At 42.9% G+C, this 15,313-nt stretch overlaps 96 non-coding genes across 96 annotated transcripts; all 96 read left to right on the forward strand.

The window, feature by feature from the left end:
• The first annotated feature begins 65 nt into the window (after window positions 1-65).
• Window positions 66-139, forward strand: TRNAI-AAU (transfer RNA isoleucine (anticodon AAU)). The gene has a single exon. It is a non-coding gene; the product is annotated as a tRNA-Ile (tRNA).
• Window positions 140-224: 85 nt separating this feature from the next.
• Window positions 225-298, forward strand: TRNAI-AAU (transfer RNA isoleucine (anticodon AAU)). Its single transcript has one exon. It is a non-coding gene; the product is annotated as a tRNA-Ile (tRNA).
• An 85-nt stretch (window positions 299-383) lies between these two features.
• On the forward strand, window positions 384-457 carry TRNAI-AAU (transfer RNA isoleucine (anticodon AAU)). Its single transcript has one exon. It is a non-coding gene; the product is annotated as a tRNA-Ile (tRNA).
• An 85-nt stretch (window positions 458-542) lies between these two features.
• TRNAI-AAU (transfer RNA isoleucine (anticodon AAU)) lies at window positions 543-616 on the forward strand. Its single transcript has one exon. It is a non-coding gene; the product is annotated as a tRNA-Ile (tRNA).
• Window positions 617-701: 85 nt separating this feature from the next.
• On the forward strand, window positions 702-775 carry TRNAF-AAA (transfer RNA phenylalanine (anticodon AAA)). The gene has a single exon. It is a non-coding gene; the product is annotated as a tRNA-Phe (tRNA).
• Window positions 776-860: 85 nt separating this feature from the next.
• On the forward strand, window positions 861-934 carry TRNAI-AAU (transfer RNA isoleucine (anticodon AAU)). The gene has a single exon. It is a non-coding gene; the product is annotated as a tRNA-Ile (tRNA).
• Window positions 935-1,019: 85 nt separating this feature from the next.
• TRNAI-AAU (transfer RNA isoleucine (anticodon AAU)) lies at window positions 1,020-1,093 on the forward strand. The gene has a single exon. It is a non-coding gene; the product is annotated as a tRNA-Ile (tRNA).
• An 85-nt stretch (window positions 1,094-1,178) lies between these two features.
• On the forward strand, window positions 1,179-1,252 carry TRNAI-AAU (transfer RNA isoleucine (anticodon AAU)). Its single transcript has one exon. It is a non-coding gene; the product is annotated as a tRNA-Ile (tRNA).
• Window positions 1,253-1,336: 84 nt separating this feature from the next.
• Window positions 1,337-1,410, forward strand: TRNAI-AAU (transfer RNA isoleucine (anticodon AAU)). The gene has a single exon. It is a non-coding gene; the product is annotated as a tRNA-Ile (tRNA).
• An 84-nt stretch (window positions 1,411-1,494) lies between these two features.
• On the forward strand, window positions 1,495-1,568 carry TRNAI-AAU (transfer RNA isoleucine (anticodon AAU)). Its single transcript has one exon. It is a non-coding gene; the product is annotated as a tRNA-Ile (tRNA).
• Window positions 1,569-1,653: 85 nt separating this feature from the next.
• TRNAI-AAU (transfer RNA isoleucine (anticodon AAU)) lies at window positions 1,654-1,727 on the forward strand. Its single transcript has one exon. It is a non-coding gene; the product is annotated as a tRNA-Ile (tRNA).
• An 85-nt stretch (window positions 1,728-1,812) lies between these two features.
• Window positions 1,813-1,886, forward strand: TRNAI-AAU (transfer RNA isoleucine (anticodon AAU)). The gene has a single exon. It is a non-coding gene; the product is annotated as a tRNA-Ile (tRNA).
• An 85-nt stretch (window positions 1,887-1,971) lies between these two features.
• Window positions 1,972-2,045, forward strand: TRNAF-AAA (transfer RNA phenylalanine (anticodon AAA)). Its single transcript has one exon. It is a non-coding gene; the product is annotated as a tRNA-Phe (tRNA).
• Window positions 2,046-2,130: 85 nt separating this feature from the next.
• On the forward strand, window positions 2,131-2,204 carry TRNAI-AAU (transfer RNA isoleucine (anticodon AAU)). Its single transcript has one exon. It is a non-coding gene; the product is annotated as a tRNA-Ile (tRNA).
• Window positions 2,205-2,289: 85 nt separating this feature from the next.
• Window positions 2,290-2,363, forward strand: TRNAI-AAU (transfer RNA isoleucine (anticodon AAU)). The gene has a single exon. It is a non-coding gene; the product is annotated as a tRNA-Ile (tRNA).
• Window positions 2,364-2,448: 85 nt separating this feature from the next.
• Window positions 2,449-2,522, forward strand: TRNAI-AAU (transfer RNA isoleucine (anticodon AAU)). The gene has a single exon. It is a non-coding gene; the product is annotated as a tRNA-Ile (tRNA).
• Window positions 2,523-2,607: 85 nt separating this feature from the next.
• TRNAI-AAU (transfer RNA isoleucine (anticodon AAU)) lies at window positions 2,608-2,681 on the forward strand. Its single transcript has one exon. It is a non-coding gene; the product is annotated as a tRNA-Ile (tRNA).
• An 85-nt stretch (window positions 2,682-2,766) lies between these two features.
• TRNAI-AAU (transfer RNA isoleucine (anticodon AAU)) lies at window positions 2,767-2,840 on the forward strand. The gene has a single exon. It is a non-coding gene; the product is annotated as a tRNA-Ile (tRNA).
• Window positions 2,841-2,925: 85 nt separating this feature from the next.
• On the forward strand, window positions 2,926-2,999 carry TRNAI-AAU (transfer RNA isoleucine (anticodon AAU)). The gene has a single exon. It is a non-coding gene; the product is annotated as a tRNA-Ile (tRNA).
• An 85-nt stretch (window positions 3,000-3,084) lies between these two features.
• On the forward strand, window positions 3,085-3,158 carry TRNAF-AAA (transfer RNA phenylalanine (anticodon AAA)). Its single transcript has one exon. It is a non-coding gene; the product is annotated as a tRNA-Phe (tRNA).
• Window positions 3,159-3,243: 85 nt separating this feature from the next.
• On the forward strand, window positions 3,244-3,317 carry TRNAI-AAU (transfer RNA isoleucine (anticodon AAU)). The gene has a single exon. It is a non-coding gene; the product is annotated as a tRNA-Ile (tRNA).
• Window positions 3,318-3,402: 85 nt separating this feature from the next.
• TRNAI-AAU (transfer RNA isoleucine (anticodon AAU)) lies at window positions 3,403-3,476 on the forward strand. Its single transcript has one exon. It is a non-coding gene; the product is annotated as a tRNA-Ile (tRNA).
• An 85-nt stretch (window positions 3,477-3,561) lies between these two features.
• TRNAI-AAU (transfer RNA isoleucine (anticodon AAU)) lies at window positions 3,562-3,635 on the forward strand. Its single transcript has one exon. It is a non-coding gene; the product is annotated as a tRNA-Ile (tRNA).
• An 85-nt stretch (window positions 3,636-3,720) lies between these two features.
• On the forward strand, window positions 3,721-3,794 carry TRNAI-AAU (transfer RNA isoleucine (anticodon AAU)). Its single transcript has one exon. It is a non-coding gene; the product is annotated as a tRNA-Ile (tRNA).
• Window positions 3,795-3,879: 85 nt separating this feature from the next.
• TRNAI-AAU (transfer RNA isoleucine (anticodon AAU)) lies at window positions 3,880-3,953 on the forward strand. The gene has a single exon. It is a non-coding gene; the product is annotated as a tRNA-Ile (tRNA).
• An 85-nt stretch (window positions 3,954-4,038) lies between these two features.
• Window positions 4,039-4,112, forward strand: TRNAI-AAU (transfer RNA isoleucine (anticodon AAU)). The gene has a single exon. It is a non-coding gene; the product is annotated as a tRNA-Ile (tRNA).
• An 85-nt stretch (window positions 4,113-4,197) lies between these two features.
• TRNAF-AAA (transfer RNA phenylalanine (anticodon AAA)) lies at window positions 4,198-4,271 on the forward strand. The gene has a single exon. It is a non-coding gene; the product is annotated as a tRNA-Phe (tRNA).
• Window positions 4,272-4,356: 85 nt separating this feature from the next.
• Window positions 4,357-4,430, forward strand: TRNAI-AAU (transfer RNA isoleucine (anticodon AAU)). The gene has a single exon. It is a non-coding gene; the product is annotated as a tRNA-Ile (tRNA).
• An 85-nt stretch (window positions 4,431-4,515) lies between these two features.
• On the forward strand, window positions 4,516-4,589 carry TRNAI-AAU (transfer RNA isoleucine (anticodon AAU)). The gene has a single exon. It is a non-coding gene; the product is annotated as a tRNA-Ile (tRNA).
• An 84-nt stretch (window positions 4,590-4,673) lies between these two features.
• Window positions 4,674-4,747, forward strand: TRNAI-AAU (transfer RNA isoleucine (anticodon AAU)). The gene has a single exon. It is a non-coding gene; the product is annotated as a tRNA-Ile (tRNA).
• Window positions 4,748-4,832: 85 nt separating this feature from the next.
• Window positions 4,833-4,906, forward strand: TRNAI-AAU (transfer RNA isoleucine (anticodon AAU)). The gene has a single exon. It is a non-coding gene; the product is annotated as a tRNA-Ile (tRNA).
• An 85-nt stretch (window positions 4,907-4,991) lies between these two features.
• Window positions 4,992-5,065, forward strand: TRNAI-AAU (transfer RNA isoleucine (anticodon AAU)). Its single transcript has one exon. It is a non-coding gene; the product is annotated as a tRNA-Ile (tRNA).
• Window positions 5,066-5,150: 85 nt separating this feature from the next.
• TRNAF-AAA (transfer RNA phenylalanine (anticodon AAA)) lies at window positions 5,151-5,224 on the forward strand. Its single transcript has one exon. It is a non-coding gene; the product is annotated as a tRNA-Phe (tRNA).
• An 85-nt stretch (window positions 5,225-5,309) lies between these two features.
• Window positions 5,310-5,383, forward strand: TRNAI-AAU (transfer RNA isoleucine (anticodon AAU)). Its single transcript has one exon. It is a non-coding gene; the product is annotated as a tRNA-Ile (tRNA).
• An 85-nt stretch (window positions 5,384-5,468) lies between these two features.
• On the forward strand, window positions 5,469-5,542 carry TRNAI-AAU (transfer RNA isoleucine (anticodon AAU)). The gene has a single exon. It is a non-coding gene; the product is annotated as a tRNA-Ile (tRNA).
• An 85-nt stretch (window positions 5,543-5,627) lies between these two features.
• Window positions 5,628-5,701, forward strand: TRNAI-AAU (transfer RNA isoleucine (anticodon AAU)). The gene has a single exon. It is a non-coding gene; the product is annotated as a tRNA-Ile (tRNA).
• An 85-nt stretch (window positions 5,702-5,786) lies between these two features.
• TRNAI-AAU (transfer RNA isoleucine (anticodon AAU)) lies at window positions 5,787-5,860 on the forward strand. Its single transcript has one exon. It is a non-coding gene; the product is annotated as a tRNA-Ile (tRNA).
• An 85-nt stretch (window positions 5,861-5,945) lies between these two features.
• TRNAI-AAU (transfer RNA isoleucine (anticodon AAU)) lies at window positions 5,946-6,019 on the forward strand. The gene has a single exon. It is a non-coding gene; the product is annotated as a tRNA-Ile (tRNA).
• An 85-nt stretch (window positions 6,020-6,104) lies between these two features.
• TRNAI-AAU (transfer RNA isoleucine (anticodon AAU)) lies at window positions 6,105-6,178 on the forward strand. The gene has a single exon. It is a non-coding gene; the product is annotated as a tRNA-Ile (tRNA).
• An 85-nt stretch (window positions 6,179-6,263) lies between these two features.
• On the forward strand, window positions 6,264-6,337 carry TRNAF-AAA (transfer RNA phenylalanine (anticodon AAA)). Its single transcript has one exon. It is a non-coding gene; the product is annotated as a tRNA-Phe (tRNA).
• Window positions 6,338-6,422: 85 nt separating this feature from the next.
• TRNAI-AAU (transfer RNA isoleucine (anticodon AAU)) lies at window positions 6,423-6,496 on the forward strand. The gene has a single exon. It is a non-coding gene; the product is annotated as a tRNA-Ile (tRNA).
• Window positions 6,497-6,581: 85 nt separating this feature from the next.
• TRNAI-AAU (transfer RNA isoleucine (anticodon AAU)) lies at window positions 6,582-6,655 on the forward strand. Its single transcript has one exon. It is a non-coding gene; the product is annotated as a tRNA-Ile (tRNA).
• Window positions 6,656-6,740: 85 nt separating this feature from the next.
• On the forward strand, window positions 6,741-6,814 carry TRNAI-AAU (transfer RNA isoleucine (anticodon AAU)). Its single transcript has one exon. It is a non-coding gene; the product is annotated as a tRNA-Ile (tRNA).
• Window positions 6,815-6,898: 84 nt separating this feature from the next.
• On the forward strand, window positions 6,899-6,972 carry TRNAI-AAU (transfer RNA isoleucine (anticodon AAU)). Its single transcript has one exon. It is a non-coding gene; the product is annotated as a tRNA-Ile (tRNA).
• An 85-nt stretch (window positions 6,973-7,057) lies between these two features.
• TRNAI-AAU (transfer RNA isoleucine (anticodon AAU)) lies at window positions 7,058-7,131 on the forward strand. The gene has a single exon. It is a non-coding gene; the product is annotated as a tRNA-Ile (tRNA).
• Window positions 7,132-7,215: 84 nt separating this feature from the next.
• TRNAI-AAU (transfer RNA isoleucine (anticodon AAU)) lies at window positions 7,216-7,289 on the forward strand. The gene has a single exon. It is a non-coding gene; the product is annotated as a tRNA-Ile (tRNA).
• Window positions 7,290-7,373: 84 nt separating this feature from the next.
• TRNAI-AAU (transfer RNA isoleucine (anticodon AAU)) lies at window positions 7,374-7,447 on the forward strand. The gene has a single exon. It is a non-coding gene; the product is annotated as a tRNA-Ile (tRNA).
• Window positions 7,448-7,532: 85 nt separating this feature from the next.
• Window positions 7,533-7,606, forward strand: TRNAI-AAU (transfer RNA isoleucine (anticodon AAU)). Its single transcript has one exon. It is a non-coding gene; the product is annotated as a tRNA-Ile (tRNA).
• Window positions 7,607-7,691: 85 nt separating this feature from the next.
• On the forward strand, window positions 7,692-7,765 carry TRNAI-AAU (transfer RNA isoleucine (anticodon AAU)). The gene has a single exon. It is a non-coding gene; the product is annotated as a tRNA-Ile (tRNA).
• Window positions 7,766-7,850: 85 nt separating this feature from the next.
• On the forward strand, window positions 7,851-7,924 carry TRNAF-AAA (transfer RNA phenylalanine (anticodon AAA)). Its single transcript has one exon. It is a non-coding gene; the product is annotated as a tRNA-Phe (tRNA).
• An 85-nt stretch (window positions 7,925-8,009) lies between these two features.
• On the forward strand, window positions 8,010-8,083 carry TRNAI-AAU (transfer RNA isoleucine (anticodon AAU)). Its single transcript has one exon. It is a non-coding gene; the product is annotated as a tRNA-Ile (tRNA).
• An 85-nt stretch (window positions 8,084-8,168) lies between these two features.
• Window positions 8,169-8,242, forward strand: TRNAI-AAU (transfer RNA isoleucine (anticodon AAU)). Its single transcript has one exon. It is a non-coding gene; the product is annotated as a tRNA-Ile (tRNA).
• Window positions 8,243-8,327: 85 nt separating this feature from the next.
• Window positions 8,328-8,401, forward strand: TRNAI-AAU (transfer RNA isoleucine (anticodon AAU)). The gene has a single exon. It is a non-coding gene; the product is annotated as a tRNA-Ile (tRNA).
• Window positions 8,402-8,486: 85 nt separating this feature from the next.
• TRNAI-AAU (transfer RNA isoleucine (anticodon AAU)) lies at window positions 8,487-8,560 on the forward strand. The gene has a single exon. It is a non-coding gene; the product is annotated as a tRNA-Ile (tRNA).
• Window positions 8,561-8,645: 85 nt separating this feature from the next.
• TRNAI-AAU (transfer RNA isoleucine (anticodon AAU)) lies at window positions 8,646-8,719 on the forward strand. The gene has a single exon. It is a non-coding gene; the product is annotated as a tRNA-Ile (tRNA).
• Window positions 8,720-8,804: 85 nt separating this feature from the next.
• TRNAI-AAU (transfer RNA isoleucine (anticodon AAU)) lies at window positions 8,805-8,878 on the forward strand. Its single transcript has one exon. It is a non-coding gene; the product is annotated as a tRNA-Ile (tRNA).
• Window positions 8,879-8,963: 85 nt separating this feature from the next.
• On the forward strand, window positions 8,964-9,037 carry TRNAF-AAA (transfer RNA phenylalanine (anticodon AAA)). The gene has a single exon. It is a non-coding gene; the product is annotated as a tRNA-Phe (tRNA).
• Window positions 9,038-9,122: 85 nt separating this feature from the next.
• On the forward strand, window positions 9,123-9,196 carry TRNAI-AAU (transfer RNA isoleucine (anticodon AAU)). Its single transcript has one exon. It is a non-coding gene; the product is annotated as a tRNA-Ile (tRNA).
• Window positions 9,197-9,281: 85 nt separating this feature from the next.
• Window positions 9,282-9,355, forward strand: TRNAI-AAU (transfer RNA isoleucine (anticodon AAU)). The gene has a single exon. It is a non-coding gene; the product is annotated as a tRNA-Ile (tRNA).
• An 85-nt stretch (window positions 9,356-9,440) lies between these two features.
• Window positions 9,441-9,514, forward strand: TRNAI-AAU (transfer RNA isoleucine (anticodon AAU)). The gene has a single exon. It is a non-coding gene; the product is annotated as a tRNA-Ile (tRNA).
• Window positions 9,515-9,599: 85 nt separating this feature from the next.
• On the forward strand, window positions 9,600-9,673 carry TRNAI-AAU (transfer RNA isoleucine (anticodon AAU)). Its single transcript has one exon. It is a non-coding gene; the product is annotated as a tRNA-Ile (tRNA).
• An 85-nt stretch (window positions 9,674-9,758) lies between these two features.
• On the forward strand, window positions 9,759-9,832 carry TRNAI-AAU (transfer RNA isoleucine (anticodon AAU)). Its single transcript has one exon. It is a non-coding gene; the product is annotated as a tRNA-Ile (tRNA).
• An 85-nt stretch (window positions 9,833-9,917) lies between these two features.
• On the forward strand, window positions 9,918-9,991 carry TRNAI-AAU (transfer RNA isoleucine (anticodon AAU)). The gene has a single exon. It is a non-coding gene; the product is annotated as a tRNA-Ile (tRNA).
• An 85-nt stretch (window positions 9,992-10,076) lies between these two features.
• TRNAF-AAA (transfer RNA phenylalanine (anticodon AAA)) lies at window positions 10,077-10,150 on the forward strand. Its single transcript has one exon. It is a non-coding gene; the product is annotated as a tRNA-Phe (tRNA).
• Window positions 10,151-10,235: 85 nt separating this feature from the next.
• On the forward strand, window positions 10,236-10,309 carry TRNAI-AAU (transfer RNA isoleucine (anticodon AAU)). Its single transcript has one exon. It is a non-coding gene; the product is annotated as a tRNA-Ile (tRNA).
• An 85-nt stretch (window positions 10,310-10,394) lies between these two features.
• On the forward strand, window positions 10,395-10,468 carry TRNAI-AAU (transfer RNA isoleucine (anticodon AAU)). The gene has a single exon. It is a non-coding gene; the product is annotated as a tRNA-Ile (tRNA).
• An 84-nt stretch (window positions 10,469-10,552) lies between these two features.
• TRNAI-AAU (transfer RNA isoleucine (anticodon AAU)) lies at window positions 10,553-10,626 on the forward strand. Its single transcript has one exon. It is a non-coding gene; the product is annotated as a tRNA-Ile (tRNA).
• An 85-nt stretch (window positions 10,627-10,711) lies between these two features.
• TRNAI-AAU (transfer RNA isoleucine (anticodon AAU)) lies at window positions 10,712-10,785 on the forward strand. Its single transcript has one exon. It is a non-coding gene; the product is annotated as a tRNA-Ile (tRNA).
• An 85-nt stretch (window positions 10,786-10,870) lies between these two features.
• On the forward strand, window positions 10,871-10,944 carry TRNAI-AAU (transfer RNA isoleucine (anticodon AAU)). The gene has a single exon. It is a non-coding gene; the product is annotated as a tRNA-Ile (tRNA).
• An 85-nt stretch (window positions 10,945-11,029) lies between these two features.
• On the forward strand, window positions 11,030-11,103 carry TRNAF-AAA (transfer RNA phenylalanine (anticodon AAA)). The gene has a single exon. It is a non-coding gene; the product is annotated as a tRNA-Phe (tRNA).
• Window positions 11,104-11,188: 85 nt separating this feature from the next.
• On the forward strand, window positions 11,189-11,262 carry TRNAI-AAU (transfer RNA isoleucine (anticodon AAU)). The gene has a single exon. It is a non-coding gene; the product is annotated as a tRNA-Ile (tRNA).
• Window positions 11,263-11,347: 85 nt separating this feature from the next.
• On the forward strand, window positions 11,348-11,421 carry TRNAI-AAU (transfer RNA isoleucine (anticodon AAU)). Its single transcript has one exon. It is a non-coding gene; the product is annotated as a tRNA-Ile (tRNA).
• Window positions 11,422-11,506: 85 nt separating this feature from the next.
• Window positions 11,507-11,580, forward strand: TRNAI-AAU (transfer RNA isoleucine (anticodon AAU)). The gene has a single exon. It is a non-coding gene; the product is annotated as a tRNA-Ile (tRNA).
• Window positions 11,581-11,665: 85 nt separating this feature from the next.
• On the forward strand, window positions 11,666-11,739 carry TRNAI-AAU (transfer RNA isoleucine (anticodon AAU)). Its single transcript has one exon. It is a non-coding gene; the product is annotated as a tRNA-Ile (tRNA).
• An 85-nt stretch (window positions 11,740-11,824) lies between these two features.
• Window positions 11,825-11,898, forward strand: TRNAI-AAU (transfer RNA isoleucine (anticodon AAU)). Its single transcript has one exon. It is a non-coding gene; the product is annotated as a tRNA-Ile (tRNA).
• An 85-nt stretch (window positions 11,899-11,983) lies between these two features.
• TRNAI-AAU (transfer RNA isoleucine (anticodon AAU)) lies at window positions 11,984-12,057 on the forward strand. The gene has a single exon. It is a non-coding gene; the product is annotated as a tRNA-Ile (tRNA).
• Window positions 12,058-12,142: 85 nt separating this feature from the next.
• On the forward strand, window positions 12,143-12,216 carry TRNAF-AAA (transfer RNA phenylalanine (anticodon AAA)). The gene has a single exon. It is a non-coding gene; the product is annotated as a tRNA-Phe (tRNA).
• An 85-nt stretch (window positions 12,217-12,301) lies between these two features.
• On the forward strand, window positions 12,302-12,375 carry TRNAI-AAU (transfer RNA isoleucine (anticodon AAU)). The gene has a single exon. It is a non-coding gene; the product is annotated as a tRNA-Ile (tRNA).
• Window positions 12,376-12,460: 85 nt separating this feature from the next.
• On the forward strand, window positions 12,461-12,534 carry TRNAI-AAU (transfer RNA isoleucine (anticodon AAU)). The gene has a single exon. It is a non-coding gene; the product is annotated as a tRNA-Ile (tRNA).
• Window positions 12,535-12,619: 85 nt separating this feature from the next.
• Window positions 12,620-12,693, forward strand: TRNAI-AAU (transfer RNA isoleucine (anticodon AAU)). The gene has a single exon. It is a non-coding gene; the product is annotated as a tRNA-Ile (tRNA).
• Window positions 12,694-12,777: 84 nt separating this feature from the next.
• TRNAI-AAU (transfer RNA isoleucine (anticodon AAU)) lies at window positions 12,778-12,851 on the forward strand. The gene has a single exon. It is a non-coding gene; the product is annotated as a tRNA-Ile (tRNA).
• An 85-nt stretch (window positions 12,852-12,936) lies between these two features.
• Window positions 12,937-13,010, forward strand: TRNAI-AAU (transfer RNA isoleucine (anticodon AAU)). The gene has a single exon. It is a non-coding gene; the product is annotated as a tRNA-Ile (tRNA).
• An 84-nt stretch (window positions 13,011-13,094) lies between these two features.
• Window positions 13,095-13,168, forward strand: TRNAI-AAU (transfer RNA isoleucine (anticodon AAU)). Its single transcript has one exon. It is a non-coding gene; the product is annotated as a tRNA-Ile (tRNA).
• An 84-nt stretch (window positions 13,169-13,252) lies between these two features.
• On the forward strand, window positions 13,253-13,326 carry TRNAI-AAU (transfer RNA isoleucine (anticodon AAU)). Its single transcript has one exon. It is a non-coding gene; the product is annotated as a tRNA-Ile (tRNA).
• Window positions 13,327-13,411: 85 nt separating this feature from the next.
• Window positions 13,412-13,485, forward strand: TRNAI-AAU (transfer RNA isoleucine (anticodon AAU)). The gene has a single exon. It is a non-coding gene; the product is annotated as a tRNA-Ile (tRNA).
• An 85-nt stretch (window positions 13,486-13,570) lies between these two features.
• TRNAI-AAU (transfer RNA isoleucine (anticodon AAU)) lies at window positions 13,571-13,644 on the forward strand. The gene has a single exon. It is a non-coding gene; the product is annotated as a tRNA-Ile (tRNA).
• An 85-nt stretch (window positions 13,645-13,729) lies between these two features.
• TRNAI-AAU (transfer RNA isoleucine (anticodon AAU)) lies at window positions 13,730-13,803 on the forward strand. Its single transcript has one exon. It is a non-coding gene; the product is annotated as a tRNA-Ile (tRNA).
• Window positions 13,804-13,888: 85 nt separating this feature from the next.
• On the forward strand, window positions 13,889-13,962 carry TRNAI-AAU (transfer RNA isoleucine (anticodon AAU)). Its single transcript has one exon. It is a non-coding gene; the product is annotated as a tRNA-Ile (tRNA).
• An 85-nt stretch (window positions 13,963-14,047) lies between these two features.
• TRNAF-AAA (transfer RNA phenylalanine (anticodon AAA)) lies at window positions 14,048-14,121 on the forward strand. The gene has a single exon. It is a non-coding gene; the product is annotated as a tRNA-Phe (tRNA).
• An 85-nt stretch (window positions 14,122-14,206) lies between these two features.
• On the forward strand, window positions 14,207-14,280 carry TRNAI-AAU (transfer RNA isoleucine (anticodon AAU)). Its single transcript has one exon. It is a non-coding gene; the product is annotated as a tRNA-Ile (tRNA).
• Window positions 14,281-14,365: 85 nt separating this feature from the next.
• TRNAI-AAU (transfer RNA isoleucine (anticodon AAU)) lies at window positions 14,366-14,439 on the forward strand. Its single transcript has one exon. It is a non-coding gene; the product is annotated as a tRNA-Ile (tRNA).
• An 85-nt stretch (window positions 14,440-14,524) lies between these two features.
• TRNAI-AAU (transfer RNA isoleucine (anticodon AAU)) lies at window positions 14,525-14,598 on the forward strand. The gene has a single exon. It is a non-coding gene; the product is annotated as a tRNA-Ile (tRNA).
• An 85-nt stretch (window positions 14,599-14,683) lies between these two features.
• TRNAI-AAU (transfer RNA isoleucine (anticodon AAU)) lies at window positions 14,684-14,757 on the forward strand. Its single transcript has one exon. It is a non-coding gene; the product is annotated as a tRNA-Ile (tRNA).
• An 85-nt stretch (window positions 14,758-14,842) lies between these two features.
• Window positions 14,843-14,916, forward strand: TRNAI-AAU (transfer RNA isoleucine (anticodon AAU)). Its single transcript has one exon. It is a non-coding gene; the product is annotated as a tRNA-Ile (tRNA).
• Window positions 14,917-15,001: 85 nt separating this feature from the next.
• On the forward strand, window positions 15,002-15,075 carry TRNAI-AAU (transfer RNA isoleucine (anticodon AAU)). The gene has a single exon. It is a non-coding gene; the product is annotated as a tRNA-Ile (tRNA).
• An 86-nt stretch (window positions 15,076-15,161) lies between these two features.
• TRNAF-AAA (transfer RNA phenylalanine (anticodon AAA)) lies at window positions 15,162-15,233 on the forward strand. The gene has a single exon. It is a non-coding gene; the product is annotated as a tRNA-Phe (tRNA).
• Window positions 15,234-15,313: the final 80 nt, after the last annotated feature.

The raw sequence follows: 15,313 nt of genomic DNA on the forward strand, positions 1-15,313 counted from the left end.
GAAATTCGTAAAGTTTTGGCTTCATTTTAATATATTTGATATCTTGGAAAGCATGTTAAGTGTGTGGCCCATTAGCTCAGTTGGTTAGAGCGTCGTGCTAATAACGCGAAGGTCGTGGGTTCAATCCCCCCATGGGCCATAGGTACTGTTTTTTCTTTGGAAATCCGTAAAGTTTTGGCTTCATTTTAATATATTTGATATCTTGGAAAGCGTATGAACTGTGTGGTCCATTAGCTCAGTTGGTTAGAGCGTCGTGCTAATAACGCGAAGGTCGTGGGTTCAATCCCCCCATGGGCCATAGGTACTGTTTTTTCTTTGGAAATCCGTAAAGTTTTGGCTTCATTTTAATATATTTGATATCTTGGAAAGCGTATGAGCTGTGTGGCCCATTAGCTCAGTTGGTTAGAGCGTCGTGCTAATAACGCGAAGGTCGTGGGTTCGATCCCCCCATGGGCCATAGGTACTGTTTTTTCTATGGAAATCCGTAAAGTTTTGGCTTCATTTTAATATATTTGATATCTTGGAAAGCATGTTAAGTGTGTGGCCCATTAGCTCAGTTGGTTAGAGCGTCGTGCTAATAACGCGAAGGGGGTGGGTTCGATCCCCCCATGGGCCATATGTACTGTTTTTTCTTTGGAAATCCGTAAAGTTTTGGCTTCATTTTAATATATTTGATATCTTGGAAAGCATGTTAAGTGTGTGGCCCGTAAGCTCAGTTGGTTAGAGCGTCGTGCTAAAAACGCGAAGGTCGTGGGTTCAATCCCCCCATGGGCCATAGGTACTGTTTTTTCTTTGGAAATCCGTAAAGTTTTGGCTTCATTTTAATATTTTCGATATCTTGTAAAGCGTGTGAAGAGTGTGGCCCATTAGCTCAGTTGGCTAGAGCGTCGTGCTAATAACGCGAAGGTCGTGGATTCGATCCCCCCATGGGCCATAGGTACTGTTTTTTCTTTGGAAATCCGTAAAGTTTTAGCTTCATTTTAATATATTTGATTTCTTGGAAAGCGTGTTAAGAGTGTGGTCCATTAGCTCAGTTGGCTAGAGCGTCGTGCTAATAACGCGAAGGTCGTGGGTTCGATCCCCCCTTGGGCCATAGGTACTGTTTATTCTTTGGAAATCCGTATTGTTTTGGCTTCATTTAAATATATTTGATATCTTGGAAAGCGTGTTAAGAGTGTGGCCCATTAGCTCAGTTGGCTAGAGCGTCGTGCTAATAACGCGAAGGTCGTGGGTTCGATCCCCCCATGGGCCATAGGTACTGTTTTTCCTTTGGAAATCCGTAAAGTTTGGCTTCATTTTAATATATTTGATATCTTGGAAAGCGTATGAACTGTGTGGCCCATTAGCTCAGCTGGTTAGAGCGTCTTGCTAATAACGCGAAGGTCGTGGGTTCGATCCCCCCATGGGCTATAGGTACTGATTTTCTTTGGAAATCCGTAAAGTTTTGGCTTCATTTTAATATATTTGATATCTTGGAAAGCGTGTTAAGTGTGTGGCCCATTAGCTCAGTTGGTTAGAGCGCCCTGCTAATAACGCGAAGGTCGTGGGTTCGATCCCCCCATGGGCCATAGGTACTGTTTTTTCTTTGGAAATCCGTAAAGTTTTGGCTTCATTTTAATATATTTGATATCTTGGAAAGCATGTTAAGTGTGTGGCCCATTAGCTCAGTTGGTTAGAGCGTCGTGCTAATAACGCGAAGGTGGTGGGTTCAATCCCCCCATGGGCCATAGGTACTGTTTTTTCTTTGGAAATCCGTAAAGTTTTGGCTTCATTTTAATATATTTGATATCTTGGAAAGCATGTTAAGTGTGTGGCCCATTAGCTCAGTTGGTTAGAGCGTCGTGCTAATAACGCGAAGGTCGTGGGTTCGATCCCCCCATGGGCCATATGTACTGTTTTTTCTTTGGAAATCCGTAAAGTTTTGGCTTCATTTTAATATATTTGATATCTTGGAAAGCATGTTAAGTGTGTGGCCCGTAAGCTCAGTTGGTTAGAGCGTCGTGCTAAAAACGCGAAGGTCGTGGGTTCAATCCCCCCATGGGCCATAGGTACTGTTTTTTCTTTGGAAATCCGTAAAGTTTTGGCTTCATTTTAATATTTTCGATATCTTGTAAAGCGTGTTAAGAGTGTGGCCCATTAGCTCAGTTGGCTAGAGCGTCGTGCTAATAACGCGAAGGTCGTGGATTCGATCCCCCCATGGGCCATAGGTACTGTTTTTTCTTTGGAAATCCGTAAAGTTTTGGCTTCATTTTAATATATTTGATATCTTGGAAAGCGTATGAACTGTGTTGCCCATTAGCTCAGTTGGTTAGAGCGTCGTGCTAATAACGCGAAGGTCGTGGGTTCGATCCCCCCATTGGCCATAGGTACTGTTTTTTCTTTGGAAATTCGTAAAGTTTTGGCTTCATTTTAATATATTTGATATCTTGGAAAGCATGTTAAGTGTGTGGCCCATTAGCTCAGTTGGTTAGAGCGTCGTGCTAATAACGCGAAGGTCGTGGGTTCAATCCCCCCATGGGCCATAGGTACTGTTTTTTCTTTGGAAATCCGTAAAGTTTTGGCTTCATTTTAATATATTTGATATCTTGGAAAGCGTATGAACTGTGTGGTCCATTAGCTCAGTTGGTTAGAGCGTCGTGCTAATAACGCGAAGGTCGTGGGTTCAATCCCCCCATGGGCCATAGGTACTGTTTTTTCTTTGGAAATCCGTAAAGTTTTGGCTTCATTTTAATATATTTGATATCTTGGAAAGCGTATGAGCTGTGTGGCCCATTAGCTCAGTTGGTTAGAGCGTCGTGCTAATAACGCGAAGGTCGTGGGTTCGATCCCCCCATGGGCCATAGGTACTGTTTTTTCTTTGGAAATCCGTAAAGTTTTGGCTTCATTTTAATATATTTGATATCTTGGAAAGCATGTTAAGTGTGTGGCCCATTAGCTCAGTTGGTTAGAGCGTCGTGCTAATAACGCGAAGGGGGTGGGTTCGATCCCCCCATGGGCCATATGTACTGTTTTTTCTTTGGAAATCCGTAAAGTTTTGGCTTCATTTTAATATATTTGATATCTTGGAAAGCATGTTAAGTGTGTGGCCCGTAAGCTCAGTTGGTTAGAGCGTCGTGCTAAAAACGCGAAGGTCGTGGGTTAAATCCCCCCATGGGCCATAGGTACTGTTTTTTCTTTGGAAATCCGTAAAGTTTTGGCTTCATTTTAATATTTTCGATATCTTGTAAAGCGTGTTAAGAGTGTGGCCCATTAGCTCAGTTGGCTAGAGCGTCGTGCTAATAACGCGAAGGTCGTGGATTCGATCCCCCCATGGGCCATAGGTACTGTTTTTTCTTTGGAAATCCGTAAAGTTTTGGCTTCATTTTAATATATTTGATATCTTGGAAAGCGTATGAACTGTGTTGCCCATTAGCTCAGTTGGTTAGAGCGTCGTGCTAATAACGCGAAGGTCGTGGGTTCGATCCCCCCATTGGCCATAGGTACTGTTTTTTCTTTGGAAATTCGTAAAGTTTTGGCTTCATTTTAATATATTTGATATCTTGGAAAGCATGTTAAGTGTGTGGCCCATTAGCTCAGTTGGTTAGAGCGTCGTGCTAATAACGCGAAGGTCGTGGGTTCAATCCCCCCATGGGCCATAGGTACTGTTTTTTCTTTGGAAATCCGTAAAGTTTTGGCTTCATTTTAATATATTTGATATCTTGGAAAGCGTATGAACTGTGTGGTCCATTAGCTCAGTTGGTTAGAGCGTCGTGCTAATAACGCGAAGGTCGTGGGTTCAATCCCCCCATGGGCCATAGGTACTGTTTTTTCTTTGGAAATCCGTAAAGTTTTGGCTTCATTTTAATATATTTGATATCTTGGAAAGCGTATGAGCTGTGTGGCCCATTAGCTCAGTTGGTTAGAGCGTCGTGCTAATAACGCGAAGGTCGTGGGTTCGATCCCCCCATGGGCCATAGGTACTGTTTTTTCTTTGGAAATCCGTAAAGTTTTGGCTTCATTTTAATATATTTGATATCTTGGAAAGCATGTTAAGTGTGTGGCCCATTAGCTCAGTTGGTTAGAGCGTCGTGCTAATAACGCGAAGGGGGTGGGTTCGATCCCCCCATGGGCCATATGTACTGTTTTTTCTTTGGAAATCCGTAAAGTTTTGGCTTCATTTTAATATATTTGATATCTTGGAAAGCATGTTAAGTGTGTGGCCCGTAAGCTCAGTTGGTTAGAGCGTCGTGCTAAAAACGCGAAGGTCGTGGGTTCAATCCCCCCATGGGCCATAGGTACTGTTTTTTCTTTGGAAATCCGTAAAGTTTTGGCTTCATTTTAATATTTTCGATATCTTGTAAAGCGTGTGAAGAGTGTGGCCCATTAGCTCAGTTGGCTAGAGCGTCGTGCTAATAACGCGAAGGTCGTGGATTCGATCCCCCCATGGGCCATAGGTACTGTTTTTTCTTTGGAAATCCGTAAAGTTTTGGCTTCATTTTAATATATTTGATATCTTGGAAAGCGTATGAACTGTGTGGCCCATTAGCTCAGCTGGTTAGAGCGTCTTGCTAATAACGCGAAGGTCGTGGGTTCGATCCCCCCATGGGCTATAGGTACTGATTTTCTTTGGAAATCCGTAAAGTTTTGGCTTCATTTTAATATATTTGATATCTTGGAAAGCGTGTTAAGTGTGTGGCCCATTAGCTCAGTTGGTTAGAGCGCCCTGCTAATAACGCGAAGGTCGTGGGTTCGATCCCCCCATGGGCCATAGGTACTGGTTTTTCTTTGGAAATCCGTAAAGTTTTGGCTTCATTTTAATATATTTGATATCTTGGAAAGCATGTTAAGTGTGTGGCCTATTAGCTCAGTTGGTTAGAGCGTCGTGCTAATAACGCGAAGGTGGTGGGTTCAATCCCCCCATGGGCCATAGGTACTGTTTTTTCTTTGGAAATCCGTAAAGTTTTGGCTTCATTTTAATATATTTGATATCTTGGAAAGCATGTTAAGTGTGTGGCCCATTAGCTCAGTTGGTTAGAGCGTCGTGCTAATAACGCGAAGGTCGTGGGTTCGATCCTCCCATGGGCCATATGTACTGTTTTTTCTTTGGAAATCCGTAAAGTTTTGGCTTCATTTTAATATATTTGATATCTTGGAAAGCATGTTAAGTGTGTGGCCCGTAAGCTCAGTTGGTTAGAGCGTCGTGCTAAAAACGCGAAGGTCGTGGGTTCAATCCCCCCATGGGCCATAGGTACTGTTTTTTCTTTGGAAATCCGTAAAGTTTTGGCTTCATTTTAATATTTTCGATATCTTGTAAAGCGTGTTAAGAGTGTGGCCCATTAGCTCAGTTGGCTAGAGCGTCGTGCTAATAACGCGAAGGTCGTGGATTCGATCCCCCCATGGGCCATAGGTACTGTTTTTTCTTTGGAAATCCGTAAAGTTTTGGCTTCATTTTAATATATTTGATATCTTGGAAAGCGTATGAACTGTGTTGCCCATTAGCTCAGTTGGTTAGAGCGTCGTGCTAATAACGCGAAGGTCGTGGGTTCGATCCCCCCATGGGCCATAGGTACTGTTTTTTCTTTGGAAATTCGTAAAGTTTTGGCTTCATTTTAATATATTTGATATCTTGGAAAGCATGTTAAGTGTGTGGCCCATTAGCTCAGTTGGTTAGAGCGTCGTGCTAATAACGCGAAGGTCGTGGGTTCAATCCCCCCATGGGCCATAGGTACTGTTTTTTCTTTGGAAATCCGTAAAGTTTTGGCTTCATTTTAATATATTTGATATCTTGGAAAGCGTATGAACTGTGTGGTCCATTAGCTCAGTTGGTTAGAGCGTCGTGCTAATAACGCGAAGGTCGTGGGTTCAATCCCCCCATGGGCCATAGGTACTGTTTTTTCTTTGGAAATCCGTAAAGTTTTGGCTTCATTTTAATATATTTGATATCTTGGAAAGCGTATGAGCTGTGTGGCCCATTAGCTCAGTTGGTTAGAGCGTCGTGCTAATAACGCGAAGGTCGTGGGTTCGATCCCCCCATGGGCCATAGGTACTGTTTTTTCTTTGGAAATCCGTAAAGTTTTGGCTTCATTTTAATATATTTGATATCTTGGAAAGCATGTTAAGTGTGTGGCCCATTAGCTCAGTTGGTTAGAGCGTCGTGCTAATAACGCGAAGGGGGTGGGTTCGATCCCCCCATGGGCCATATGTACTGTTTTTTCTTTGGAAATCCGTAAAGTTTTGGCTTCATTTTAATATATTTGATATCTTGGAAAGCATGTTAAGTGTGTGGCCCGTAAGCTCAGTTGGTTAGAGCGTCGTGCTAAAAACGCGAAGGTCGTGGGTTCAATCCCCCCATGGGCCATAGGTACTGTTTTTTCTTTGGAAATCCGTAAAGTTTTGGCTTCATTTTAATATTTTCGATATCTTGTAAAGCGTGTGAAGAGTGTGGCCCATTAGCTCAGTTGGCTAGAGCGTCGTGCTAATAACGCGAAGGTCGTGGATTCGATCCCCCCATGGGCCATAGGTACTGTTTTCTCTTTGGAAATCCGTAAAGTTTTGGCTTCATTTTAATATATTTGATATCTTGGAAAGCGTGTTAAGAGTGTGGTCCATTAGCTCAGTTGGCTAGAGCGTCGTGCTAATAACGCGAAGGTCGTGGGTTCGATCCCCCCTTGGGCCATAGGTACTGTTTATTCTTTGGAAATCCGTATTGCTTTTGCTTCATTTAAATATATTTGATATCTTGGAAAGCGTGTTAAGAGTGTGGCCCATTAGCTCAGTTGGCTAGAGCGTCGTGCTAATAACGCGAAGGTCGTGGGTTCGATCCCCCCATGGGCCATAGGTACTGTTTTTCCTTTGGAAATCCGTAAAGTTTGGCTTCATTTTAATATATTTGATATCTTGGAAAGCGTGTTAAGAGTGTGGTCCATTAGCTCAGTTGGCTAGAGCGTCGTGCTAATAACGCGAAGGTCGTGGGTTCGATCCCCCCTTGGGCCATAGGTACTGTTTATTCTTTGGAAATCCGTATTGTTTTGGCTTCATTTAAATATATTTGATATCTTGGAAAGCGTGTTAAGAGTGTGGCCCATTAGCTCAGTTGGCTAGAGCGTCGTGCTAATAACGCGAAGGTCGTGGGTTCGATCCCCCCATGGGCCATAGGTACTGTTTTTCCTTTGGAAATCCGTAAAGTTTGGCTTCATTTTAATATATTTGATATCTTGGAAAGCGTATGAACTGTGTGGCCCATTAGCTCAGCTGGTTAGAGCGTCTTGCTAATAACGCGAAGGTCGTGGGTTCGATCCCCCCATGGGCTATAGGTACTGATTTTCTTTGGAAATCCGTAAAGTTTTGGCTTCATTTTAATATATTTGATATCTTGGAAAGCGTGTTAAGTGTGTGGCCCATTAGCTCAGTTGGTTAGAGCGCCCTGCTAATAACGCGAAGGTCGTGGGTTCGATCCCCCCATGGGCCATAGGTACTGTTTTTTCTTTGGAAATCCGTAAAGTTTTGGCTTCATTTTAATATATTTGATATCTTGGAAAGCATGTTAAGTGTGTGGCCCATTAGCTCAGTTGGTTAGAGCGTCGTGCTAATAACGCGAAGGTGGTGGGTTCAATCCCCCCATGGGCCATAGGTACTGTTTTTTCTTTGGAAATCCGTAAAGTTTTGGCTTCATTTTAATATATTTGATATCTTGGAAAGCATGTTAAGTGTGTGGCCCATTAGCTCAGTTGGTTAGAGCGTCGTGCTAATAACGCGAAGGTCGTGGGTTCGATCCCCCCATGGGCCATATGTACTGTTTTTTCTTTGGAAATCCGTAAAGTTTTGGCTTCATTTTAATATATTTGATATCTTGGAAAGCATGTTAAGTGTGTGGCCCGTAAGCTCAGTTGGTTAGAGCGTCGTGCTAAAAACGCGAAGGTCGTGGGTTCAATCCCCCCATGGGCCATAGGTACTGTTTTTTCTTTGGAAATCCGTAAAGTTTTGGCTTCATTTTAATATTTTCGATATCTTGTAAAGCGTGTTAAGAGTGTGGCCCATTAGCTCAGTTGGCTAGAGCGTCGTGCTAATAACGCGAAGGTCGTGGATTCGATCCCCCCATGGGCCATAGGTACTGTTTTTTCTTTGGAAATCCGTAAAGTTTTGGCTTCATTTTAATATATTTGATATCTTTTAAAGCGTATGAACTGTGTTGCCCATTAGCTCAGTTGGTTAGAGCGTCGTGCTAATAACGCGAAGGTCGTGGGTTCGATCCCCCCATTGGCCATAGGTACTGTTTTTTCTTTGGAAATTCGTAAAGTTTTGGCTTCATTTTAATATATTTGATATCTTGGAAAGCATGTTAAGTGTGTGGCCCATTAGCTCAGTTGGTTAGAGCGTCGTGCTAATAACGCGAAGGTCGTGGGTTCAATCCCCCCATGGGCCATAGGTACTGTTTTTTCTTTGGAAATCCGTAAAGTTTTGGCTTCATTTTAATATATTTGATATCTTGGAAAGCGTATGAACTGTGTGGTCCATTAGCTCAGTTGGTTAGAGCGTCGTGCTAATAACGCGAAGGTCGTGGGTTCAATCCCCCCATGGGCCATAGGTACTGTTTTTTCTTTGGAAATCCGTAAAGTTTTGGCTTCATTTTAATATATTTGATATCTTGGAAAGCGTATGAGCTGTGTGGCCCATTAGCTCAGTTGGTTAGAGCGTCGTGCTAATAACGCGAAGGTCGTGGGTTCGATCCCCCCATGGGCCATAGGTACTGTTTTTTCTTTGGAAATCCGTAAAGTTTTGGCTTCATTTTAATATATTTGATATCTTGGAAAGCATGTTAAGTGTGTGGCCCATTAGCTCAGTTGGTTAGAGCGTCGTGCTAATAACGCGAAGGGGGTGGGTTCGATCCCCCCATGGGCCATATGTACTGTTTTTTCTTTGGAAATCCGTAAAGTTTTGGCTTCATTTTAATATATTTGATATCTTGGAAAGCATGTTAAGTGTGTGGCCCGTAAGCTCAGTTGGTTAGAGCGTCGTGCTAAAAACGCGAAGGTCGTGGGTTAAATCCCCCCATGGGCCATAGGTACTGTTTTTTCTTTGGAAATCCGTAAAGTTTTGGCTTCATTTTAATATTTTCGATATCTTGTAAAGCGTGTTAAGAGTGTGGCCCATTAGCTCAGTTGGCTAGAGCGTCGTGCTAATAACGCGAAGGTCGTGGATTCGATCCCCCCATGGGCCATAGGTACTGTTTTTTCTTTGGAAATCCGTAAAGTTTTGGCTTCATTTTAATATATTTGATATCTTGGAAAGCGTATGAACTGTGTTGCCCATTAGCTCAGTTGGTTAGAGCGTCGTGCTAATAACGCGAAGGTCGTGGGTTCGATCCCCCCATTGGCCATAGGTACTGTTTTTTCTTTGGAAATTCGTAAAGTTTTGGCTTCATTTTAATATATTTGATATCTTGGAAAGCATGTTAAGTGTGTGGCCCATTAGCTCAGTTGGTTAGAGCGTCGTGCTAATAACGCGAAGGTCGTGGGTTCAATCCCCCCATGGGCCATAGGTACTGTTTTTTCTTTGGAAATCCGTAAAGTTTTGGCTTCATTTTAATATATTTGATATCTTGGAAAGCGTATGAACTGTGTGGTCCATTAGCTCAGTTGGTTAGAGCGTCGTGCTAATAACGCGAAGGTCGTGGGTTCAATCCCCCCATGGGCCATAGGTACTGTTTTTTCTTTGGAAATCCGTAAAGTTTTGGCTTCATTTTAATATATTTGATATCTTGGAAAGCGTATGAGCTGTGTGGCCCATTAGCTCAGTTGGTTAGAGCGTCGTGCTAATAACGCGAAGGTCGTGGGTTCGATCCCCCCATGGGCCATAGGTACTGTTTTTTCTTTGGAAATCCGTAAAGTTTTGGCTTCATTTTAATATATTTGATATCTTGGAAAGCATGTTAAGTGTGTGGCCCATTAGCTCAGTTGGTTAGAGCGTCGTGCTAATAACGCGAAGGGGGTGGGTTCGATCCCCCCATGGGCCATATGTACTGTTTTTTCTTTGGAAATCCGTAAAGTTTTGGCTTCATTTTAATATATTTGATATCTTGGAAAGCATGTTAAGTGTGTGGCCCGTAAGCTCAGTTGGTTAGAGCGTCGTGCTAAAAACGCGAAGGTCGTGGGTTCAATCCCCCCATGGGCCATAGGTACTGTTTTTTCTTTGGAAATCCGTAAAGTTTTGGCTTCATTTTAATATTTTCGATATCTTGTAAAGCGTGTGAAGAGTGTGGCCCATTAGCTCAGTTGGCTAGAGCGTCGTGCTAATAACGCGAAGGTCGTGGATTCGATCCCCCCATGGGCCATAGGTACTGTTTTTTCTTTGGAAATCCGTAAAGTTTTGGCTTCATTTTAATATATTTGATATCTTGGAAAGCGTATGAACTGTGTGGCCCATTAGCTCAGCTGGTTAGAGCGTCTTGCTAATAACGCGAAGGTCGTGGGTTCGATCCCCCCATGGGCTATAGGTACTGATTTTCTTTGGAAATCCGTAAAGTTTTGGCTTCATTTTAATATATTTGATATCTTGGAAAGCGTGTTAAGTGTGTGGCCCATTAGCTCAGTTGGTTAGAGCGCCCTGCTAATAACGCGAAGGTCGTGGGTTCGATCCCCCCATGGGCCATAGGTACTGGTTTTTCTTTGGAAATCCGTAAAGTTTTGGCTTCATTTTAATATATTTGATATCTTGGAAAGCATGTTAAGTGTGTGGCCTATTAGCTCAGTTGGTTAGAGCGTCGTGCTAATAACGCGAAGGTGGTGGGTTCAATCCCCCCATGGGCCATAGGTACTGTTTTTTCTTTGGAAATCCGTAAAGTTTTGGCTTCATTTTAATATATTTGATATCTTGGAAAGCATGTTAAGTGTGTGGCCCATTAACTCAGTTGGTTAGAGCGTCGTGCTAATAACGCGAAGGTCGTGGGTTCGATCCTCCCATGGGCCATATGTACTGTTTTTTCTTTGGAAATCCGTAAAGTTTTGGCTTCATTTTAATATATTTGATATCTTGGAAAGCATGTTAAGTGTGTGGCCCGTAAGCTCAGTTGGTTAGAGCGTCGTGCTAAAAACGCGAAGGTCGTGGGTTCAATCCCCCCATGGGCCATAGGTACTGTTTTTTCTTTGGAAATCCGTAAAGTTTTGGCTTCATTTTAATATTTTCGATATCTTGTAAAGCGTGTTAAGAGTGTGGCCCATTAGCTCAGTTGGCTAGAGCGTCGTGCTAATAACGCGAAGGTCGTGGATTCGATCCCCCCATGGGCCATAGGTACTGTTTTTTCTTTGGAAATCCGTAAAGTTTTGGCTTCATTTTAATATATTTGATATCTTGGAAAGCGTATGAACTGTGTTGCCCATTAGCTCAGTTGGTTAGAGCGTCGTGCTAATAACGCGAAGGTCGTGGGTTCGATCCCCCCATGGGCCATAGGTACTGTTTTTTCTTTGGAAATTCGTAAAGTTTTGGCTTCATTTTAATATATTTGATATCTTGGAAAGCATGTTAAGTGTGTGGCCCATTAGCTCAGTTGGTTAGAGCGTCGTGCTAATAACGCGAAGGTCGTGGGTTCAATCCCCCCATGGGCCATAGGTACTGTTTTTTCTTTGGAAATCCGTAAAGTTTTGGCTTCATTTTAATATATTTGATATCTTGGAAAGCGTATGAACTGTGTGGTCCATTAGCTCAGTTGGTTAGAGCGTCGTGCTAATAACGCGAAGGTCGTGGGTTCAATCCCCCCATGGGCCATAGGTACTGTTTTTTCTTTGGAAATCCGTAAAGTTTTGGCTTCATTTTAATATATTTGATATCTTGGAAAGCGTATGAGCTGTGTGGCCCATTAGCTCAGTTGGTTAGAGCGTCGTGCTAATAACGCGAAGGTCGTGGGTTCGATCCCCCCATGGGCCATAGGTACTGTTTTTTCTTTGGAAATCCGTAAAGTTTTGGCTTCATTTTAATATATTTGATATCTTGGAAAGCATGTTAAGTGTGTGGCCCATTAGCTCAGTTGGTTAGAGCGTCGTGCTAATAACGCGAAGGGGGTGGGTTCGATCCCCCCATGGGCCATATGTACTGTTTTTTCTTTGGAAATCCGTAAAGTTTTGGCTTCATTTTAATATATTTGATATCTTGGAAAGCATGTTAAGTGTGTGGCCCGTAAGCTCAGTTGGTTAGAGCGTCGTGCTAAAAACGCGAAGGTCGTGGGTTCAATCCCCCCATGGGCCATAGGTACTGTTTTTTCTTTGGAAATCCGTAAAGTTTTGGCTTCATTTTAATATTTTCGATATCTTGTAAAGCGTGTGAAGAGTGTGGCCCATTAGCTCAGTTGGCTAGAGCGTCGTGCTAATAACGCGAAGGTCGTGGATTCGATCCCCCCATGGGCCATAGGTACTGTTTTCTCTTTGGAAATCCGTAAAGTTTTGGCTTCATTTTAATATATTTGATATCTTGGAAAGCGTGTTAAGAGTGTGGTCCATTAGCTCAGTTGGCTAGAGCGTCGTGCTAATAACGCGAAGGTCGTGGGTTCGATCCCCCCTTGGGCCATAGGTACTGTTTATTCTTTGGAAATCCGTATTGCTTTTGCTTCATTTAAATATATTTGATATCTTGGAAAGCGTGTTAAGAGTGTGGCCCATTAGCTCAGTTGGCTAGAGCGTCGTGCTAATAACGCGAAGGTCGTGGGTTCGATCCCCCCATGGGCCATAGGTACTGTTTTTCCTTTGGAAATCCGTAAAGTTTGGCTTCATTTTAATATATTTGATATCTTGGAAAGCGTGTTAAGAGTGTGGTCCATTAGCTCAGTTGGCTAGAGCGTCGTGCTAATAACGCGAAGGTCGTGGGTTCGATCCCCCCTTGGGCCATAGGTACTGTTTTTTCTTTGGAAATCCGTATTGTTTTGGCTTCATTTAAATATATTTGATATCTTGGAAAGCGTGTTAAGAGTGTGGCCCATTAGCTCAGTTGGCTAGAGCGTCGTGCTAATAACGCGAAGGTCGTGGGTTCGATCCCCCCATGGGCCATAGGTACTGTTTTTCCTTTGGAAATCCGTAAAGTTTGGCTTCATTTTAATATATTTGATATCTTGGAAAGCGTATGAACTGTGTGGCCCATTAGCTCAGCTGGTTAGAGCGTCTTGCTAATAACGCGAAGGTCGTGGGTTCGATCCCCCCATGGGCTATAGGTACTGATTTTCTTTGGAAATCCGTAAAGTTTTGGCTTCATTTTAATATATTTGATATCTTGGAAAGCGTGTTAAGTGTGTGGCCCATTAGCTCAGTTGGTTAGAGCGCCCTGCTAATAACGCGAAGGTCGTGGGTTCGATCCCCCCATGGGCCATAGGTACTGTTTTTTCTTTGGAAATCCGTAAAGTTTTGGCTTCATTTTAATATATTTGATATCTTGGAAAGCATGTTAAGTGTGTGGCCCATTAGCTCAGTTGGTTAGAGCGTCGTGCTAATAACGCGAAGGTGGTGGGTTCAATCCCCCCATGGGCCATAGGTACTGTTTTTTCTTTGGAAATCCGTAAAGTTTTGGCTTCATTTTAATATATTTGATATCTTGGAAAGCATGTTAAGTGTGTGGCCCATTAGCTCAGTTGGTTAGAGCGCCCTGCTAATAACGCGAAGGTCGTGGGTTCGATCCCCCCATGGGCCATAGGTACTGTTTTTTCTTTGGAAATCCGTAAAGTTTTGGCTTCATTTTAATATATTTGATATCTTGGAAAGCATGTTAAGTGTGTGGCCCATTAGCTCAGTTGGTTAGAGCGTCGTGCTAATAACGCGAAGGTGGTGGGTTCAATCCCCCCATGGGCCATAGGTACTGTTTTTTCTTTGGAAATCCGTAAAGTTTTGGCTTCATTTTAATATATTTGATATCTTGGAAAGCATGTTAAGTGTGTGGCCCATTAGCTCAGTTGGTTAGAGCGTCGTGCTAATAACGCGAAGGTCGTGGGTTCGATCCCCCCATGGGCCATATGTACTGTTTTTTCTTTGGAAATCCGTAAAGTTTTGGCTTCATTTTAATATATTTGATATCTTGGAAAGCATGTTAAGTGTGTGGCCCGTAAGCTCAGTTGGTTAGAGCGTCGTGCTAAAAACGCGAAGGTCGTGGGTTCAATCCCCCCATGGGCCATAGGTACTGTTTTTTCTTTGGAAATCCGTAAAGTTTTGGCTTCATTTTAATATTTTCGATATCTTGTAAAGCGTGTTAAGAGTGTGGCCCATTAGCTCAGTTGGCTAGAGCGTCGTGCTAATAACGCGAAGGTCGTGGATTCGATCCCCCCATGGGCCATAGGTACTGTTTTTTCTTTGGAAATCCGTAAAGTTTTGGCTTCATTTTAATATATTTGATATCTTGGAAAGCGTATGAACTGTGTTGCCCATTAGCTCAGTTGGTTAGAGCGTCGTGCTAATAACGCGAAGGTCGTGGGTTCGATCCCCCCATGGGCCATAGGTACTGTTTTTTCTTTGGAAATTCGTAGAGTTTTGGCTTCATTTTAATATATTTGATATCTTGGAAAGCATGTTAAGTGTGTGGCCCATTAGCTCAGTTGGTTAGAGCGTCGTGCTAATAACGCGAAGGTCGTGGGTTCAATCCCCCCATGGGCCATAGGTACTGTTTTTTCTTTGGAAATCCGTAAAGTTTTGGCTTCATTTTAATATATTTGATATCTTGGAAAGCGTATGAACTGTGTGGTCCATTAGCTCAGTTGGTTAGAGCGTCGTGCTAATAACGCGAAGGTCGTGGGTTCAATCCCCCCATGGGCCATAGGTACTGTTTTTTCTTTGGAAATCCGTAAAGTTTTGGCTTCATTTTAATATATTTGATATCTTGGAAAGCGTATGAGCTGTGTGGCCCATTAGCTCAGTTGGTTAGAGCGTCGTGCTAATAACGCGAAGGTCGTGGGTTCGATCCCCCCATGGGCCATAGGTACTGTTTTTTCTTTGGAAATCCGTAAAGTTTTGGCTTCATTTTAATATATTTGATATCTTGGAAAGCATGTGAAGTGTGTGGCCCATTAGCTCAGTTGGTTAGAGCGTCGTGCTAATAACGCGAAGGGGGTGGGTTCGATCCCCCCATGGGCCATATGTACTGTTTTTTCTTTGGAAATCCGTAAAGTTTTGGCTTCATTTTAATATATTTGATATCTTGGAAAGCATGTTAAGTGTGTGGCCCGTAAGCTCAGTTGGTTAGAGCGTCGTGCTAAAAACGCGAAGGTCGTGGGTTCAATCCCCCCATGGGCAATAGGTACTGTTTTTTCTTTGGAAATCCGTAAAGTTTTGGCTTCATTTTAATATTTTCGATATCTTGTAAAGCGTGTGAA

Source organism: Phalangium opilio, unplaced genomic scaffold, assembly GCF_054372755.1.
Source record: "Phalangium opilio isolate 3A_F unplaced genomic scaffold, DU_Popi_V2 ptg000011l_1, whole genome shotgun sequence".
NCBI classification, from domain to species: Eukaryota; Metazoa; Arthropoda; class Arachnida; order Opiliones; family Phalangiidae; genus Phalangium; species Phalangium opilio.